This window comes from Aulostomus chinensis, chromosome 1, assembly GCF_037954235.1.
Source record: "Aulostomus chinensis isolate RoL2024-O1b breed Wild chromosome 1, RoL_Achi_v1.0, whole genome shotgun sequence".
Classification (NCBI taxonomy): domain Eukaryota; kingdom Metazoa; phylum Chordata; class Actinopteri; order Syngnathiformes; family Aulostomidae; genus Aulostomus; species Aulostomus chinensis.
Window position 1 is genome coordinate 13,561,655 of NC_141320.1, and position 23,092 is coordinate 13,584,746.

General features: G+C 37.8%; 1 non-coding gene across 1 annotated transcript; it reads right to left on the minus strand.

Moving 5' to 3' along the window:
- Positions 1 to 22,727: 22,727 nt before the first annotated feature.
- trnaa-agc (transfer RNA alanine (anticodon AGC)) lies at positions 22,728 to 22,799 on the minus strand. The gene has a single exon. It is a non-coding gene; the product is annotated as a tRNA-Ala (tRNA).
- Between the last annotated feature and the right edge of the window lie 293 nt (positions 22,800 to 23,092).

The window sequence follows — 23,092 nt, forward strand, 5'->3', positions numbered from 1 at the left end:
CTTTCTCTGCATTACTGTTGCATTATTTTAAGGTTCGTAGCAACTCTTACTACATGACTGTCAGCATCACTTTGAGGTTATTTAAAACTTTCACTACATTACTGTTAGCATCATTTTGAGTTCATTAGCACTTCTCACTACATCACTGTCGCATCATTTTGCGATCATTAGCAATTCTTCCGACATCACTGTCGCATTATTTTGAGGTTCGTAGCAACTCTTACTACTTGACTGTGATCATCACTTTGAGGTTATTTGAAACTTTCACTCCATTACTTTTAGCATCGTTTTGAGTTCATGAGCAATTCTTCCGACATCACTGTCGCATCATTTTGAGGTTAGTAGCAACTCTTACTACATTACTGTCAGCATCACTGAGTTTATTAGCAACTACCACTACGTTACTGTTAGCATCATCTTGAGGTTATTAGCAACTCTTACTAGATTACTGTCAGCATCATTTTTAGGTTACTTGCAACACTAACCACATGACTGTCAGCATCACTTTGAGGTTATTGAAACTTTCACTACATTACTGTTAGCATCATTTTGAGTTCATTAGCAATTCTTCCGACATCACTGTCGCATTATTTTGAAGTTCGTAGCAACTCTTACTACATGACTGTCACAATCACTTTGAGGTTGTTCGAAACACTTACTACATTACTGTAAGCATCACTGACTTGATTAGCAACTACCACTACATTACTGTAAGCATCATTTTAAGTTCATGAGCAATTCTTCCGACATCACTGTCGCAATATTTTGAGGTTCGTAGCAACTTTTACGACATTACTGTCGCATTATTTTGACGTTCGTAGCAACTCTTAGTACATGACTGTCAGCATCACTTTGAGGTTATTCGAAACTCTTACTGCATTACTGTAAGCATCACTGAGTTGATTATAAACTATCACTACATTACTGTTAGCATCATTTTGAGTTCATTAGCAATTCTTCCGACATCACTGTCGCAATATTTTGAGGTTCGTAGCAACTTTTACTACATTACTGTCGCATTATTTTGAGGGTCGTAGCAACACTTACTACATGACTGGAAGCATCACTTTGAGGTTATTCGAATTGTTCACTCCATTACTGTTAGCATCATTTTGAGTTCATTAGCAATTCTTCTGACATCACTGTCACATATTTTTGAGATCATTAGCAATTCTTTGACATCATTGTCGCATTATTTTGAGGTTCGTAGCAACTTTCATTGCATTACTGTTGCATTATTTAAAGGTTCGTAGCAACTCTAACCACATGACTGTCAGCAATACTTTGAGGTTTTTTGAAACTTTCACTCCATTACTGTTAGCATCATTTTGAGTTCATTAGCAATTTTTACTCCATCACTGTCACATCATTTTTAGATGATTAGCAATTCTTCCGACATCACTGTAGCATTATTTTGAGGTTTTTAGCAACTCTTACTACATTACTGTCAGCATCATTTTTAGGTTACCCGCAACTCTACCCATATGACTGTCAGCATCACTTTGAGTTTATTGAAACTTTCACTACATTACTGTTATCATCTTTTTGAGTTCATTAGCAATTCTTACTCCATCACTGTCGCATCATTTTGACATCATTAGCAATTCTTCCGACATCACAGTCGCATTATTTTGAGGGTCGGAGCAACTCTAACTACATGACTGTCACCATCACTTTGAGGTTATTTGAAACATTCATGACATTACTGTTAGCATCATTTTGAGTTTAATAGCAATTCTTCCGACATCACTGTCGCATTATTTTGAGGTTCGTAGCAACTTTCTCTGCATTACTGTTGCATTATTTTAAGGTTCGTAGCAACTCTTACTACATGACTGTCAGCATCACTTTGAGGTTATTTGAAACTTTCACTCCATTGCTGTTAACATCATTTTGAGTTCATTAGCAATTCTTACTACATCACTGTCGCATCATTTTGAGATCATTAGCAATTCTTCCGACATCACTGTCGCATTATTTTGAGGTTCGTAGCAACTCTTACTACTTGACTGTGATCATCACTTTGAGGTTATTTGAAACTTTCACTCCATTACTTTTAGCATCGTTTTGAGTTCATTAGCAATTCTTCCGACATCACTGTCGCATCATTTTGAGGTTATTAGCAACTCTTAATACATTACTGTCAGCCTCATTTTTAGGTTACTCGCAACTTTCACTACATTACTGTTAGCATCATTTTGAGTTTTTTAGCAATTCTTTCGACATCACTTTCGCATCATTTTGAGATCTTTAGCAATTCTTCCGACATCACTGTCGCATTATTTTGAGGTTCGTAGCAACTCTTACTACATGACTGTCAGCATCACTTTGAGGTTATTCGAAACTCTTACTACATTACTGTAAGCATCACTGAGTTGATTATCAACTATCACTACATTACTGTTAGCATCATTTTGAGTTCATTAGCAATTCTTCCGACATCACTGTCGCAATATTTTGAGGTTCGTAGCAACTTTTACTACATTACTGTCGCATTATTTTGAGGGTCGTAGCAACACTTACTACATGACTGTAAGCATCACTTTGAGGTTATTCGAATTGTTCACTCCATTACTGTTAGCATCATTTTGAGTTCATTAGCAATTCTTACTACATCACTGTCGCATCATTTTGAGATCATTAGCAATTCTTCCGACATCACTGTCGCAATATTTTGAGGTTCGTAGCAACTCTTACTACATTATTGTTGAATTATTTTAAGGTTCGTAGCAACTCTTACTACATTACTGTCAGCATCACTTTGAGTTTATTAGCAACTATCACTCCATTACTGTTAGCATCATTTTGAGATCATTAGCAATTCTTTGACATCATTGTCGCTTTATTTTTAGGTTCGTAGCAACTCTTACTACATGACTGTCAGCATCACTTTTAAAGTTGTTCGAAACACTTACTAAATTACTGTAAGCATCACTGAGTTTATTAGCAACTATCACTACGTTACTGTTAGCATCATTTTGAGTTCATTAGCAATTCTTACTACATGACTGTCAGCATCACTTTGAGGTTATTGAAACTTTCACTACATTACTGTTAGCATCATTTTGAGTTCATTAGCTATTCTTACTCCATCACTGTCGCATCATTTTGAGATCATTAGCAATTCTTCCGACATCACTGTCGCATTATTTTGAGGTTCGTAGCAACTCTTACTACACTACTGTTGCATTATTTTGAGGTTGTTCGAAAAACTTACTACATTACTGTAAGCATCACTGAGTTTATTTGCAACTATCACTACATTACTGTTAGCATCATTTTGAGTTTAATAGCAACTCTTACTACATTACTGTAAGCATCACTGAGTTTATTAGCAACTATCACTACTTTACTGTTAGCATCATTTTAGTTTAATAGCAACTCTTACTACATTACTGTAGCATCATTTTGAGGTTCGTGGCAACTCTCACTACATCCTGTAGCATCATTTTGAGGATTTTAGCAACTCTCACCACATCACTTCAGCATCATTTTTAGATTTTTAGCAACTCCTACTACATTACTGTAGCATCATTTTGAGGTTCGTAGCAACTCTCACGACATCACTGGAGCATCATTTTGAGGTTCGTAGCAACTCTCACTACATTACAGACAGCATCATTTTGAGGTTTTGAGCAACTCTCATCACATCACTTTAGCAACATTGTGAGATTTTAAGCAACTCTCACCACATCACTTTCGCATCATTTTGAGATTTTTAGCAACTCTTCCGACATCACTGTCGCAGCATTTTGAGGTTTTTAGCAACTCTCACTACATTACTATAGCATCATTTGGAGGATAGTAGCAACTCTCACCACATCACTGTAGCATCATTTTGAGGTTTTTAGCAACTTAATACATTACTGTAGCATCATTTTGAGGTTTCTAGCAACTCTAAATACATCACAAGAGCATCATTTTGAGGTTAGTAGCAACTCTCACTACATCACTGTAGCATCATTTTGAGGTTTTTAGCAACCAAATACTTTACTGTAGCATCATTTTCAGGATCGTAGCAACTCTCACTACATCACTGTAGCATCATTTTGAGGTTTTTAGCAACCTAATACATTACTGTAGCATCATTTTGAGGATCGTAGCAACTCTCACTACATCACTGTAGCATCATTTTGAGGTCCGTAGCAACTCTCACTACATCACTGTAGCATCATTTGGAGGATAGTCGCAACTCTCACCACATCACTGTCGCATCATTTTGAGTTTTTTGAGAAACTCTCACCACATCACTGTTGCATCATTTTGAGTTTTTTGAGAAACTCTCACCACATCACTGTTGCATCATTTTTAGATTTTAAGCAACTCTCACAACATCACTGTAGCATCATTTTGAGGTTCGTAGCAACTCTCACTACATCACTGTCGCATCATTTTGAGGTTCTTAACAACTCTCACTACATTACTTTCAGCATCATTTTGAGGTTTTAAGCAACTCTGACTGCATCACTGGAGCATCATTTTGAGGTCCGTAGCAACTCTCACTACATGACTGTAGCATCATTTGGAGATTTTAAGCAACTCTCACAACATCACTGTAGCATCATTTGGAGGATAGTAGCAACTCTCACCACATCACTGTCGCATCATTTTGAAATTTGAAGCAACTCTCACTACATCACTTTAGCATCATTTCTTAGATGAGTAGCAACTCTCACTATATCACTGGAGCATCATTTTGAGGTTTTTACCAACACTTACTACATCACTGTAGCATCATTTTGAGGTTCGTAGCAACTCTCACTACATGACTGTAGCATCATTTTGAGGTTCGTAGTAACTCTCACTACATTACTGACAGCATCATTTTGACTTTTTTTTTTTTTTAACTCTCAACACATCACTTTAGCATCATTTTTAGATTTTTAGCAACTCTTACTACATGACTGTAGCATCATTTTTAGGATCATAGCAACTCTCACTACATTACTGTAGCATCATTTTGAGGTTCGTGGCAACTCTCACTACATCATTGTAGCATCATTTTGAGATTTTTAGCAACACTTACAACATTACTGTAGCATTATTGAGGTTCGTAGCAAGTCTCACTACATTACTTACAGCATCATTTTTAGATTTTTAGCAACTCCTACTACATTACTGTAGCATCATTTTGAGGTTCGTAGCAACTCTCACTATATCACTTCAGCATCATTTTGAGATTTTTACCAACTCTTACTAAATTACTGACACTATCATTTTGAGGTTTTTAGCAACTCTCACCACATCACTGTCGCATCATTTTGAGATTTTAAGCAACTCTCACTACATCACTGTAGCATCATTTGGAGGATAGTAGCAACTCTCACCACATCACTGTCGCATCATTTTAAGATTTTAAGAAACTCTCACCACATCACTGTAGCATCATTTTGAGATTTGAAGCAACTCTCACTAAATCACTTTGGCATCATTTCTTCGATTAGTAGCAATTCTCACTACATCACTGCAGCATCATTTTGAGGTTTTTCGCAACTTAATACATGACTGTAGCATCATTTTGAGTTTCGTAGCAACTCTCACTACATCACTGTAGCATCATTTTGAGGTTTTTAGCAACTTAATACATTACTGGAGCATAATTTTTAGGATCGTAGCAACTCTCACTACATCACTGTAGCATCATTTTGAGGTTTTAGCAACTTAATACATTACTTGAGCATCATTTTTAGGATCGTAGCAACTCTTACTACATTACTGTAGCATAATTTTGAGGTTCTTAGCAACTCTCACCACATTACTGTCGCATCATTTTGATGTTCGTAGCAACTCTCACTACATTACTGTAGCATCATTTGGAGATTTTTAGCAACACTTACAACATTACTGTAGCATTATTGAGGTTCGTAGCAAGTCTCAGTACATTACTTACAGCATCATTTTTAGATTTTTAGCAACTCTCACTACATGAATGTCAGCATCATTTTAAGGTTTTAAGCAACTCTTACTGCATCACTGGAGCTTCATTTTGAGGTTCGTAGCAACTCTCACGATATCACTGGAGCATCATTTTGAGATTTTTAGCTACTCTTACTACATCACTTTAGCATCATTTGGAGGATAGTAGCAACTCTCACTACATCACTGGAGCATCATTTTGAGGTTTTTACCAACACTAAATACATCACTTTAGCATCATTTTGAGATTTTTAGCAACTCTCACTACATTACTGACAGCATCATTTTTAATTTTTTTGCAACTTTCACCACATCACTTGAGCATCATTTTGAGATTTTTAGCAACTCTTACTACATTACTGTAGCATCATTTTGAGGTTCGTAGCAACTCTCACTACATAACTGTAGCATCATTTTGAGGTTCGTAGCAACTCTCACTACATCACTGTAGCATCATTTTGAGGTTTTTAGCAACTTAATACATTACTGGAGCATCATTTTTAGGATCACAGAAACTCTCACCACATTACTGTAGCATCATTTTGAGGTTTGTGGCAACTCTCACCACATCACTTTAGCAACATTTTGAGATTTTTAGCAACACTTACAACATTACTGTAGCATTATTGAGGTTCGTAGCAAGTCTCACTACATTACTGACAGCATCATTTTTAGATTTTTAGCAACTCTCATCACATTACTTTAGCATCATTTTGAGGTTCGTAGCAACTCTCACTACATCACTGGAGCATCATTTTGAGGTTCGTAGCAACTCTCACTACATGACTTACAGCATCATTTTGAGATTTTTAGCAACTCTCATCACATCACTTTAGCATCATTTTGAGATTTTTAGCAACTCTCACCACATCACTGAAGCATCATTTTGAGATTTTTAGCAACTCTCACTACATCACTGGAGCATCATTTTGAGGTTTTTAGCAACTCTCCCTACATCACTGGAGCATCATTTCTTAGATTAGTAGCAACTCTCACTACATCACTGGAGCATCATTTTTAGGTTCGTTGCAACTCTCACTACATTACTGACAGCATCATTGTGAGGATTTTTGCAACTCTCGCCACATCACTTTACCATCATTTTGAGATTTTTAGCAACTCTTCTGACATCACTGTAGCAGCATTTTGAGTTTTTTAGCAACTTTCACTACTTCACTGTAGCATCATTTGGAGGATAGTAGCAACTCTCACCACATCACTGTCGCATCTTTTTAAGATTTTAAGAAACTCTCACCACATCACTGTAGCATCATTTTGAGGTTTTTAGCAACTTAATACATGACTGTAGCATCATTTTGAGGTTTTTAGCAAGTCTCACCACATCACTATAGCATCATTTTGAGATTTTTAGCAACTCTTACTATATCACTTTAGCATCATTTCTTAGATTAGTAGAAACTCTCACCACATCACTTTAGCATCATTTTGAGATTTTTAGCAACTCTTACTACATTACTTTAGCATCATTTTGAGGTTCATAGCAACTCTCACTACATAACTGTAGCATCATTTTGAGGATCGTAGCAACTCTCACTACATTACTGTAGCATCATTTTGAGGTTCTTAGTCACTCTCACCACATTTCTGTCACATCATTTTGAGGTTCGTGGCAACTCTCACTACATCAATGTAGCATCATTTTGAAGATTTTAGCAACTCTCACCACATCACTTTAGCATCATTTTGAGATTTTTAGCAACACTTACAACATTACTGTAGCATTATTGAGGTTCGTAGCAACTCTCACTACATAACTGTAGCATCATTTTGAGGTTCGAAGCAACTCTCACTACATCACTGTAGCATCATTTTGAGGTTTTTAGCAACTCTCACTACATCACCTTAGCATCATTTTGAGGTTTTTAGCAACTTAATACATTACTGGAGCATCATTTTTAGGATCGTAGCAACTCTCACTACATTACTGTAGCATCATTTTGAGGTTCCTAGCAACTCACGCCACATTACTGTCGCATCATTTCGAGCTTCGTAGCAACTCTCACGACATTACTGTAGCATCATTTTGAGGTTCCTAGCAACTCTCACAACATCACTGGGGCATCATTTTGAGGTTCATAGCAACTCTCACTACATTACTGGAGCATCATTTTTTAGGTTTTGAGCAACTCTCACTACATTACTGTAGCATCATTTTAAGATTTTAAGAAACTCTCACCACATCACTGTAGCATCATTTTGAGATTTTAAGCAACTCTCACCACATCACTTTAGCATCATTTTGAGGTTTTTAGCAACTTAATACATGACTGTAGCATCATTTTGAGGTTTTTAGCAAGTCTCACCACATCACTATAGCATCATTTTGAGATTTTTAGCAACTCTTACTACATCACTTTAGCATCATTTCTTAGATTAGTAGAAACTCTCACCACATCACTTTAGCATCATTTTGAGATTTTTAGCAACTCTTACTACATTACTTTAGCATCATTTTGAGGTTCATAGCAACTCTCACTACATAACTGTAGCATCATTTTGAGGATCGTAGCAACTCTCACTACATTACTGTAGCATCATTTTGAGGTTCTTAGTCACTCTCACCACATTTCTGTCACATCATTTTGAGGTTCGTGGCAACTCTCACTACATCAATGTAGCATCATTTTGAAGATTTTAGCAACTCTCACCACATCACTTTAGCATCATTTTGAGATTTTTAGCAACACTTACAACATTACTGTAGCATTATTGAGGTTCGTAGCAACTCTCACTACATAACTGTAGCATCATTTTGAGGTTCGAAGCAACTCTCACTACATCACTGTAGCATCATTTTGAGGTTTTTAGCAACTCTCACTACATCACCTTAGCATCATTTTGAGGTTTTTAGCAACTTAATACATTACTGGAGCATCATTTTTAGGATCGTAGCAACTCTCACTACATTACTGTAGCATCATTTTGAGGTTCCTAGCAACTCACGCCACATTACTGTCGCATCATTTCGAGCTTCGTAGCAACTCTCACGACATTACTGTAGCATCATTTTGAGGTTCCTAGCAACTCTCACAACATCACTGGGGCATCATTTTGAGGTTCATAGCAACTCTCACTACATTACTGGAGCATCATTTTTTAGGTTTTGAGCAACTCTCACTACATTACTGTAGCATCATTTTAAGATTTTAAGAAACTCTCACCACATCACTGTAGCATCATTTTGAGATTTTAAGCAACTCTCACCACATCACTTTAGCATCATTTTGAGGTTTTTAGCAACTTAATACATTACTGTAGCATCATTTTGAGGTTCGTAGAAACTCTTACAATACTACTCTAACATCATTTTTTAGGTTTCTAGCAACTCTAAATCCATCACAAGAGCATCATTTTGAGGTTAGTAGCAACTCTCACTTCATAACTGTCAGCATCATTTTAACGTTTTAAGCAACTCTCACTACATGACTGTGGAATCATTTTGAGGTTTAAAGCAACTCTTACCACATCACTCTAGCATCATTTATAGGTTCGTAGAAACTCTCACTTCATTACTGGAGCATCATTTTTAGGTTCGTAGCAACTCTCAATTCATCACTTTTGCATCATTTTGAGGTTTTTAGCAACTCTCACCACATCACTGACAGCATCATTTTGAGATTTTTAGCAACTCTTCCTCCATCACTGTAGCATCATTTTTAGGATAGTAGCAAATCTCACTTCATGACTGTCAGCATCATTTTGAGGTTCGTAGCAACTATTACCACATCACTGTCACATCATTTTGAGATTTTAAGCAACTCTCACTACATCACTGTAGCATCATTTGGAGGATAGTAGCAACTCTCACTACATCACTGTGGCATCATTTTTAAAGGTTTTAAGCAACTCTTACTGCATCACTGGAGCTTCATTTTGAGGTTCGTAGCAACTCTCACTACATAACTGTAGCATCATTTTGAGGATCGTAGCAACTCTCACTACATAACTGTAGCATCATTTTGAGGTTCGTAGCAACTCTCACTACATCACTGTAGCATCATTTTGAGGTTTTTAGCAACTTAATACATTACTGGAGCATCATTTTTAGGTTCGTTGCAACTCTCACTACATTACTGACAGCATCATTGTGAGGATTTTAGCAACTCTCGCCACATCACTTTACCATCATTTTGAGATTTTTAGCAACTCTTCTGACATCACTCTAGCAGCATTTTGAGGTTTTTAGCAACTTTCACTACTTCACTGTAGCATCATTTGGAGGATAGTAGCAACTCTCACCACATCACTGTCGCATCTTTTTAAGATTTTAAGAAACTCTCACCACATCACTGTAGCATCATTTTGAGGTTTTTAGCAACTTAATACATTACTGTAGCATCATTTTGAGGTTTTTAGCAAGTCTCACCACATCACTATAGCATCATTTTGAGATTTTTAGCAACTCTTACTACATCACTTTAGCATCATTTCTTAGATTAGTAGAAACTCTCACCACATCACTTTAGCATCATTTTGAGATTTTTAGCAACTCTTACTACATTACTGTAGCATCATTTTGAGGTTCATAGCAACTCTCACTACATAACTGTAGCATCATTTTGAGGATCGTAGCAACTCTCACTACATTACTGTAGCATCATTTTGAGGTTCTTAGTCACTCTCACCACATTTCTGTCACATCATTTTGAGGTTCGTGGCAACTCTCACTACATCAATGTAGCATCATTTTGAAGATTTTACTAACTCTCACCACATCACTTTAGCATCATTTTGAGATTTTTAGCAACACTTACAACATTACTGTAGCATTATTGAGGTTCGTAGCAACTCTCACTACATAACTGTAGCATCATTTTGAGGTTCGTAGCAACTCTCACTACATCACTGTAGCATCATTTTGAGGTTTTTAGCAACTCTCACTACATTACTGTAGCATCATTTTTTAGGTTCCTAGCAACTCACGCCACATTACTGTCGCATCATTTCGAGCTTCGTAGCAACTCTCACGACATTACTGTAGCATCATTTTGAGGTTCCTAGCAACTCTCACAACATCACTGGGGCATCATTTTGAGGTTCATAGCAACTCTCACTACATTACTGGAGCATCATTTTGAGGTTTTGAGCAACTCTCACTACATTACTGGAGCATCATTTTAAGATTTTAAGAAACTCTCACCACATCACTGTAGCATCATTTTGAGATTTTAAGCAACTCTCACCACATCACTTTAGCATCATTTTGAGGTTTTTAGCAACTTAATACATTACTGTAGCATCATTTTGAGGTTCGTAGAAACTCTTACAATATTACTGTAACATCATTTTTTAGGTTTCTAGCAACTCTAAATCCATCACAAGAGCATCATTTTGAGGTTAGTAGCAACTCTCACTTCATAACTGTCAGCATCATTTTAACGTTTTAAGCAACTCTCACTACATGACTGTGGAATCATTTTGAGGTTTAAAGCAACTCTCACTACATTACTGTGGAAATCATTTTGAGGTTTAACGCAACTCTTACCACATCACTCTAGCATCATTTATAGGTTCGTAGCAACTCTCACTTCATTACTGGAGCATCATTTTTAGGTTCGTAGCAACTCTCAATTCATCACTTTTGCATCATTTTGAGGTTTTTAGCAACTCTCACCACATCACTGACAGCATCGTTTTGAGATTTTTAGCAACTCTTCCTCCATCACTGTAGCATCATTTTTAGGATAGTAGCAAATCTCACTTCATTACTGTCAGCATCATTTTGAGGTTTGTAGCAACTATTACCACATCACTGTCACATCATTTTGAGATTTTAAGCAACTCTCACTACATCACTGTAGCATCATTTGGAGGATAGTAGCAACTCTCACTACATCACTGTAGCATCATTTTTAAAGGTTTTAAGCAACTCTTACTGCATCACTGGAGCTTCATTTTGAGGTTCGTAGCAACTCTCACGATATCACTGGAGAATCATTTTGAGATTTTTAGCAACTCTTACTGCATCACTTTAGCATCATTTGGAGGATAGGAGCAACTCTCACTACATTACTGCAGCATCATTTTGAGGTTGTAGCAACTCTCACTACATTACTGACAGCGTCATTTTTAATTTTTTTGCAACTTTCACCACATCACTTGAGCATCATTTTGAGATTTTTAGCAACTCTTACTACATTACTGTAGCATCGTTTTGACGTTCGTAGCAACTCTCACTACATAACTGTAGCATCATTTTGAGGTTCGTAGCAACTCTCACTACATCACTGTAGCATCATTTTGAGGTTTTTAGCAACTTAATACATTACTGGAGCATCATTTTTAGGATCACAGAAACTCTCACCACATTACTGTAGCATCATTTTGAGGTTTGTGGCAACTCTCACCACATCACTTTAGCAACATTTTGAGATTTTTAGCAACACTTACAACATTACTGTAGCATTATTGAGGTTCGTAGCAACTCTCACTACATAACTGTAGCATCATTTTGAGGTTCGAAGCAACTCTCACTACATCACTGTAGCATCATTTTGAGGTTTTTAGCAACTCTCACTACATCACCTTAGCATCATTTTGAGGTTTTTAGCAACTTAATACATTACTGGAGCATCATTTTTAGGATCGTAGCAACTCTCACTACATTACTGTAGCATCATTTTGAGGTTCCTAGCAACTCACGCCACATTACTGTCGCATCATTTCGAGCTTCGTAGCAACTCTCACGACATTACTGTAGCATCATTTTGAGGTTCCTAGCAACTCTCACAACATCACTGGGGCATCATTTTGAGGTTCATAGCAACTCTCTCTACATTACTGGAGCATCATTTTTTAGGTTTTGAGCAACTCTCACTACATTACTGTAGCATCATTTTAAGATTTTAAGAAACTCTCACCACATCACTGTAGAATCATTTTGAGATTTTAAGCAACTCTCACCACATCACTTTAGCATCATTTTGAGGTTTTTAGCAACTTAATACATTACTGTAGCATCATTTTGAGGTTCGTAGAAACTCTTACAATACTACTCTAACATCATTTTTTAGGTTTCTAGCAACTCTAAATCCATCACAAGAGCATCATTTTGAGGTTAGTAGCAACTCTCACTTCATAACTGTCAGCATCATTTTAACGTTTTAAGCAACTCTCACTACATGACTGTGGAATCATTTTGAGGTTTAAAGCAACTCTTACCACATCACTCTAGCATCATTTATAGGTTCGTAGCAACTCTCACTTCATTACTGGAGCATCATTTTTAGGTTCGTAGCAACTCTCAATTCATCACTTTTGCATCATTTTGAGGTTTTTAGCAACTCTCACCACATCACTGACAGCATCATTTTGAGATTTTTAGCAACTCTTCCTCCATCACTGTAGCATCATTTTTAGGATAGTAGCAAATCTCACTTCATGACTGTCAGCATCATTTTGAGGTTCGTAGCAACTATTACCACATCACTGTCACATCATTTTGAGATTTTAAGCAACTCTCACTACATCACTGTAGCATCATTTGGAGGATAGTAGCAACTCTCACTACATCACTGTGGCATCATTTTTAAAGGTTTTAAGCAACTCTTACTGCATCACTGGAGCTTCATTTTGAGGTTCGTAGCAACTCTCACTACATAACTGTAGCATCATTTTGAGGATCGTAGCAACTCTCACTACATAACTGTAGCATCATTTTGAGGTTCGTAGCAACTCTCACTACATCACTGTAGCATCATTTTGAGGTTTTTAGCAACTTAATACATTACTGGAGCATCATTTTTAAGTTCGTTGCAACTCTCACTACATTACTGACAGCATCATTGTGAGGATTTTAGCAACTCTCGCCACATCACTTTACCATCATTTTGAGATTTTTAGCAACTCTTCTGACATCACTCTAGCAGCATTTTGAGGTTTTTAGCAACTTTCACTACTTCACTGTAGCATCATTTGGAGGATAGTAGCAACTCTCACCACATCACTGTCGCATCTTTTTAAGATTTTAAGAAACTCTCACCACATCACTGTAGCATCATTTTGAGGTTTTTAGCAACTTAATACATTACTGTAGCATCATTTTGAGGTTTTTAGCAAGTCTCACCACATCACTATAGCATCATTTTGAGATTTTTAGCAACTCTTACTACATCACTTTAGCATCATTTCTTAGATTAGTAGAAACTCTCACCACATCACTTTAGCATCATTTTGAGATTTTTAGCAACTCTTACTACATTACTGTAGCATCATTTTGAGGTTCATAGCAACTCTCACTACATAACTGTAGCATCATTTTGAGGATCGTAGCAACTCTCACTACATTACTGTAGCATCATTTTGAGGTTCTTAGTCACTCTCACCACATTTCTGTCACATCATTTTGAGGTTCGTGGCAACTCTCACTACATCAATGTAGCATCATTTTGAAGATTTTACTAACTCTCACCACATCACTTTAGCATCATTTTGAGATTTTTAGCAACACTTACAACATTACTGTAGCATTATTGAGGTTCGTAGCAACTCTCACTACATAACTGTAGCATCATTTTGAGGTTCGTAGCAACTCTCACTACATCACTGTAGCATCATTTTGAGGTTTTTAGCAACTCTCACTACATTACTGTAGCATCATTTTTTAGGTTCCTAGCAACTCACGCCACATTACTGTCGCATCATTTCGAGCTTCGTAGCAACTCTCACGACATTACTGTAGCATCATTTTGAGGTTCCTAGCAACTCTCACAACATCACTGGGGCATCATTTTGAGGTTCATAGCAACTCTCACTACATTACTGGAGCATCATTTTGAGGTTTTGAGCAACTCTCACTACATTACTGGAGCATCATTTTAAGATTTTAAGAAACTCTCACCACATCACTGTAGCATCATTTTGAGATTTTAAGCAACTCTCACCACATCACTTTAGCATCATTTTGAGGTTTTTAGCAACTTAATACATTACTGTAGCATCATTTTGAGGTTCGTAGAAACTCTTACAATATTACTGTAACATCATTTTTTAGGTTTCTAGCAACTCTAAATCCATCACAAGAGCATCATTTTGAGGTTAGTAGCAACTCTCACTTCATAACTGTCAGCATCATTTTAACGTTTTAAGCAACTCTCACTACATGACTGTGGAATCATTTTGAGGTTTAAAGCAACTCTCACTACATTACTGTGGAAATCATTTTGAGGTTTAACGCAACTCTTACCACATCACTCTAGCATCATTTATAGGTTCGTAGCAACTCTCACTTCATTACTGGAGCATCATTTTTAGGTTCGTAGCAACTCTCAATTCATCACTTTTGCATCATTTTGAGGTTTTTAGCAACTCTCACCACATCACTGACAGCATCGTTTTGAGATTTTTAGCAACTCTTCCTCCATCACTGTAGCATCATTTTTAGGATAGTAGCAAATCTCACTTCATTACTGTCAGCATCATTTTGAGGTTTGTAGCAACTATTACCACATCACTGTCACATCATTTTGAGATTTTAAGCAACTCTCACTACATCACTGTAGCATCATTTGGAGGATAGTAGCAACTCTCACTACATCACTGTAGCATCATTTTTAAAGGTTTTAAGCAACTCTTACTGCATCACTGGAGCTTCATTTTGAGGTTCGTAGCAACTCTCACGATATCACTGGAGAATCATTTTGAGATTTTTAGCAACTCTTACTGCATCACTTTAGCATCATTTGGAGGATAGGAGCAACTCTCACTACATTACTGCAGCATCATTTTGAGGTTGTAGCAACTCTCACTACATTACTGACAGCATCATTTTTAATTTTTTTGCAACTTTCACCACATCACTTGAGCATCATTTTGAGATTTTTAGCAACTCTTACTACATTACTGTAGCATCATTTTGACGTTCGTAGCAACTTTCACTACATAACTGTAGCATCATTTTGAGGTTCTTAACAACTCTCACTACATTACTGTCAGCATCATTTTGAGGTTTTAAGCAACTCTGACTGCATCACTGGAGCATCATTTTGAGGTCCGTAGCAACTCTCACTACATGACTGTAGCATCATTTGGAGATTTTAAGCAACTCTCACAACATCACTGTAGCAACATTTTGAGATTTTTAGCAACACTTACAACATTACTGTAGCATTATTGAGGTTCGTAGCAAGTCTCACTACATTACTTACTGCATCATTTTTAGATTTTTAGCAACTCTCATCACATTACTTTAGCATCATTTTGAGGTTCGTAGCAACTCTCACTACATCACTGGAGCATCATTTTGAGGTTCGTAGCAACTCTCACTACATGACTGACAGCATCATTTTGAGATTTTTAGCAACTCTCATCACATCACTTTAGCATCATTTTGAGATTTTTAGCAACTCTCACTACATTACTGGAGCATCATTTTGAGGTTTTTAGCAACTCTCACTACATCACTGGAGCATCATTGTTAGGTTCGTTGCAACTCTCACTACATTACTGACAGCATCATTGTGAGGATTTTAGCAACTCTCGCCACATCACTTTACCATCATTTTGAGATTTTTAGCAACTCTTCTGACATCACTGTAGCAGCATTTTGAGGTTTTTAGCAACTTTCACTACTTCACTGTAGCATCATTTGGAGGATAGTAGCAACTCTCACCACATCACTGTCGCATCTTTTTAAGATTTTAAGAAACTCTCACCACATCACTGTAGCATCATTTTGAGGTTTTTAGCAACTTAATACATTACTGTAGCATCATTTTGAGGTTTTTAGCAAGTCTCACCACATCACTATAGCATCATTTTGAGATTTTTAGCAACTCTTACTACATCACTTTAGCATCATTTCTTAGATTAGTAGAAACTCTCACCACATCACTTTAGCATCATTTTGAGATTTTTAGCAACTCTTACTACATTACTGTAGCATCATTTTGAGGTTCATAGCAACTCTCACTACATAACTGTAGCATCATTTTGAGGATCGTAGCAACTCTCACTACATTACTGTAGCATCATTTTGAGGTTCTTAGTCACTCTCACCACATTTCTGTCACATCATTTTGAGGTTCGTGGCAACTCTCACTACATCAATGTAGCATCATTTTGAAGATTTTAGCAACTCTCACCACATCACTTTAGCATCATTTTGAGATTTTTAGCAACACTTACAACATTACTGTAGCATTATTGAGGTTCGTAGCAACTCTCACTACATTACTTACAGCATCATTTTTAGATTTTTAGCAACTCCTACTTCATTACTGTAGCATCATTTTGAGGTTCGTAGCAACTCTCACTACATCACTGGAGCATCATTTTGAGGTTTTTTGCAACTCTTACTACATCACTCTAGCATCATTTTTAGGTTTTTAGCAACTTAATACATTACTGGAGCATCATTTTGAGGTTCGTAACAACTCTAACTACATTACTGTCAGCATCATTTTGAGATTTTTAGCAACTTTTACTACATTACTGTAGCATCATTTTGAGGATAGTAGCAAATCTCACTTCATGACTGTCAGCATCATTTTTAGGTTCGTAGCAACTCTCAATTCATCACTTTCGCATCATTTTGAGGTTTTTAGCAACTCTCACCACATCACTTGAAGCATCATTTTGAGATTTTTAGCAACTCTTCCTACATCACTGTAGCATCATTTTTAGGATAGTAGCAAATCTCACTTCATGACTGTCAGCATCATTTTTAGGTTCGTAGCAACTCTCACTTCATCACTGTAGCATCATTTTGACGATCGTAGCAACTCTCACTACATCACTGTAGCATCATTTTGAGGTTCGTAGCAACTCACCACATTAGTGTCACATAATTTTTTTTAGGATTTTATCAACTCTCACCACATCACTTTAGCATCATTTTGACATTTTTAGCAACTCCTACTCTATTACTGTAGCATCATTTTGAGGTTCGTAGAAACTCTCACTACAAAACTGTAGCATCATTTCTTACGTTTGTAGCAATTCTTATTACATCACTGGAGCATCATTTCTTAGATTAGTAGCAACTCTCATTACATCACTGCAGCATCATTTTGTGATTCGTAGCAACTCTCACTACATTACTGTCAGCATCATTTTGATGTTTTTAGCAACTCTTACTACATCACTGTAGCATCATTTTGAGGTTCTTCACAACTCTCACTACATTACTGTCAGCATCATTTTGAGGTTTTTAGCAACTCTCACTACATCACTGGAGCATCATTTTCAGGTCCGTAGCAACTCTCACTACATCACTGTCGCATCATTTTGAGATTTTAAGCAACTCTCACTCCATCACTGTAGCATCATTTTGAGGATAGTAGCAACTCTCACCACATCACTGTCGCATCATTTTGAGTTTGTAAAGAAACTCTCACCACATCACTGTCGCATCATTTTGAGATTTTAAGCAACTCTCACTACATCACTGGAGCATCATTTTGAGGTTCGTAGCAACTCTCACTACATCACTGTCAGCATCATTTTTAGCATAGTAGCAACTCTCACTACATCACTGTAGCATAATTTCTTTGGTTTTTAGCAACTGTCATTACATCACTTTAGCATCATTTTGAAATATGTAGCAACTCTCATGACAGCACTGAAGCATCATTTTGAGATTAGTAGCAACTCTCACAACATCACTGTAGCATCATTTACAGGTTTCTAGCAACTCTCACTACATCACTGTAGCATCATTTTGAGGTTTTAAGCAACCCTCATTACATCACTTTAGCATCATTTTTAGTTTAATAGCAACTCTCACGACATCACTATAAGCATCATTTTGAGGTTAGTCGCAACTCTCGCTACATTACTGTCAGCATCATTTTTAGATTTTTAGCAACTCTCACTCCATCACTGTATCATCATTTTGAGGTTTTAAGCAACTCACTACATCACTGGAGCATCATTTTGAGGTTTTTAGCAACTCACCACATCACTGGAGCATCATTTTGAGGTTTTTAGCAACTCTCACGACATCACTATAAGCATCATTTTGAGGTTAGTCGCAACTCTCACTACATCACTGTCAGCATCATTTCTTAGGTTTTTAGCAACTGTCATTACATCACTCTAAGCATCATTTTGAGGTTAGTAGCAACTGTAATTACATCATAGTCAGCATCATTTTGAGGTTCGTAGCAACTCTCACCACATTACTGTTGTATCATTTCTTAGGTCCGTAGCAACTCTCACTCCATCACTGTAGCATCATTTTGAGGATAGTAGCAACTCTCACCACATCACTGTCGCATCATTTTGAGGTACGTAGCAACTCTCACTACATCACTGTCGCATCATTTTGAGATTAGTAGCAACTCTCACCACATCACTTTAGCATAATTTCGAGATTAGTAGCAACTCTCACCACATCACTGTAGCATCATTTCTTAGGTTTTTAGCAACTCTAACCACATCACTGTAGTCTTATTTTGAGATTTTTAGCAACTATCACTACATCAATGTAGCATCAATATGAGATTAGTAGCAACTCTCATTACATCACTTTAGCATCATTTTGAGGTTAGTCGCAACTCTCACTACATCACTGACAGCATCATTTTTAGGATCGTAGCAACTCTCATTACATCACTGTAGCATCATTTTGAGGTCTTTAGCAACTCTCACTACATCACTGGAGCATCATTTCTTAGTTGAGAAGAAACTCTCATTTCATCACTTTAGCATCATTTTGATCTTAGTCGCAAGTCTTACTGTATTATTGACAGCATCATTTTGAGTTTTGTAGCAACTCTCACTACATCACTGGAGCATCATTTTATCCTTGAGATTGGGGACCAATAATTTTATTGTCCATTTTGGGGACATGTACTGTACACACACACACAGATTTATGAAAGTCACTTTCAGGTGCCTGAAATTCCTTTGGGGACTAAAGTCTAGAAAAGTAATATGAACATTTGTGTGTACTTTGTTTATTGATGATAAGATTTACACCGACCAAGTCAGCCATATTGGCACCACAATCCAATTGGCATGTCAATAAACATCACCCAATAAACCAGGTCTTCTGTCTCAATGTATGTCACTGAAACATACTGTATTGTATTGCCTCACACTTACAGCATACAAGGATGCATGGCGTGGGTGGAACTGCCTGAATCTCTTCTGCAATGGAAGTTTGGTCAACCGTGTGGAACATTCCTGCACGATCCCCTTTGAGTGGGAAAGTAGCATCAACACAGCACCACGTGGTCCACCAGCAGCTTGGACTTCTGCTCCTTGTCTTGTAGTTCCACTTGACTTCTCCAAGGGAAGAGACTGCAAATAGTCAAGAACTCTGGGAAATTTGGTGGCTGTGGCCTCCTCAAATTCCACATTGATGTGGACACCAGTTCAAAGTTTGAAGTGCAGTTATCAACTCTGCACTGAAGTTGTTTTGTTCAAGGATAAATGATTTCCATTGTCCAATGATTATTTTACATTCCAATCCTCTAAAGTGATGGACTGATACTGTAAATATGTAGAAATTCTCTATTGTTCAAAGTACAGATTCTGTGTTTATACATTGTTGTAGTTTTTATACTTGGAGAAATCAGAATCTAACAGGAAATCACTGTAGAAAGTTGGCTCAGTTTCATAAAGTAACAACTAAATAGCTTCAATTGACAGCGATTGACCTTAAACTTGGCTATTTTGATGGACTATGCTTGCTTTTCCACTGTCAAATGAACTTTTTAATGGGAAATTCCTGCTCATAGACTGGTTTGTTTCATAAATGAACCAGTAAGAGCCCTGAACTTAGAGAAGAACCTGAAAGGTCCTTGTTCTTCATGTGTTTTTACGTGATGGGCCTGTTTTCCTGCAGTTGAATGCACATTTATCAACACTAAATGGACTGTAATTTAATGAGTCCGGCCTGTGAAACCTGCTGTGTATTTTTACAGTTTATTCCATGTAATTTTGTGGAACAGTTCATTACTGTAATTTGACGGTATTCGTCTGGAAACTCTGCTGACTGACTTTTTACTGTTTTTTTTCTAGTTTTTTTTCTTGACAGTGTACACAGAGGTCTGGTGGTTGAGCCGGGGCATTTTTACAAGCTGCTACCCGCATTCAAAAGACAAAACGGTCCCAGAGCTGATTGACCCAGAATGGAAATGGCACCTCGCATTTTGTGTTTGTGCCCCACAACATTGTCTGGCAGACAGTTGACCTGTCAATCACACACAGAGTCCCGCCCCCACACAGCTGAGAAACGCAGCTCTCAGCAGCTGCCTCAGTCACACAGAAGATAGACGCGTTTCCTGGTTGGCGAGTGCAGATACAACTTCTCTGAGTGCAGGATTCACTTCTCTCATTGCTGTTTGTTCACTGTTGAGGTTTTATTCCTCCACCAACCTGCTTCTGTCTGGAAAGAAACAAATAACTGGAGTGCTGCACATCAACAGACTTGGAGTTTGGACACGGACGAATGAAGTTTGGCTTTTTGTTTCTTCCATCAGATCAGAGCTGATAGGAAAAACAATCAGGTGGTTTTATTAAACCAGCAGTGAGCTGGACTTCAGCCCAGGTCCTCAGTCCCACTGTCAGTTCACTTCAACATGAACCAATAAAATCCAACCCTCACCTGGCCTGGAAATAAATAACAATTACATAACAATAACTCCTTTATTTCTCTCCTGTTCAGGTCCAGTTGGACTCACTCATCTCTATGTGGTAGGATTTCACTTCATGAGTTCAGAAGCATCTTCACATGAGACGCTGGTTCCTCACATTGATTGATCGTTGAATTCTGTCTTTGATCTCTGAATTCTGTGTTTGATGTCTGAATTCTATGTGTGATGTCGGAATTCTGTGTTTGATCTCTGGGTTCTGAGCATTGATCTCCTGCTTCAGTCTTTGATCTCTGACTGATTCTAAACTCATCAAAGGATCACATCAGCATCTTGCTCCAGACTCCAGATGGTGGTTTTACCAAGTGCACCATAGTCCTTGTTGCTGTCTGCTGTTGGGTCACAGCAAAGTAAGGAAACAGCCTGACGGTCCTCAGGAGGAAATTCAACAGCCTCCAAAGATGGAGGTGAATCTAGACCTGCTCATGTTGGCTGTCCTTGATGAACTTGGGCGGTGCTCTGGTGCAGGGATGAGGTCATGGAGCTGATCTGGGAGCAGTCCTGATGTTAAATGATGGGATGAAGGACAGTGTGGAGGCAAAATGGACAAAATGTGTCAACATCAAATAAAGTTGTAAACCTGTTTGAAGTCTTATTTTGTGTCTGATGGCCATTTTTAAAATCACTAATGATTTTTTGACTGAACGTCCTGGATCCTGTGGTGCCTGATGAGGAGACAACTTGAGTACAGAGTTGGAGAAGAGGGTTTTTGGAGGGGAGATGATTTTTGCAGTGCTACAAGTCAATAAAATGTCATCATGTTTCAAAATGTCCTCACTAAGATGGTTATTAATTCCTCATTCTCAGCTGCTACAGCCCATAAAGAAACCCTTTGACTGGTGGATCTAACAAAGATCAGATGTTGTCTCCTCTTGAACATCAACAGCTTAACGTTGTGGGCAGGACTCCTACCTGAGCAGGGAGACCCCAATGGATTTCTAGTCCTGATAGGGAGAGGGAGCCTCCTGGGTCGCGGAGTGGGGAACCTGATAGGGAGTGGGACGATCCGCCCATTGTGGGTGATTGACAGGGCAGGTTTGATCTATGTTTTCATTTTCAAAAGTAATTTTGAACATTTGTGGAAAGTTCGCCCACCTTGAACATGGAGAAGATGTCTTCTGATAGTGAATCGACTGTTGTCACATTTAAGGATCACTTTAGCTGACAAGATGAAGGCTACAAAGGACCAGCTGGAGATGCCAGGGATTGAACCCAGGGCCTCACACATGCTCAGCATGCGCTCTACCACTGAGCTACACCCCCTCTGGTAGAGTCACTGTTTAACTGGTGAATGAATTTCCAGTTGATTTTAGGAAACCTAGAAGTTCCTCAGGTGCCATCAATCTTAAGTCACTCCTTCACTTTGTGTGTGGTTCAAAGTCAGTGGTTTCATCAGAGCTCAACAACAGAACAAGCTGAAGTCTTCTGGAGAACGAGGGCACCGATCCCACCACCTCTCACATGCTAAGCTAGCGCTCTACCATTGAGCTCCCTCCTCTGCTCAGCAACATAACAGATAATGCAGGTTGACCTTCAGGCTGCTGGGAGGTCAACAC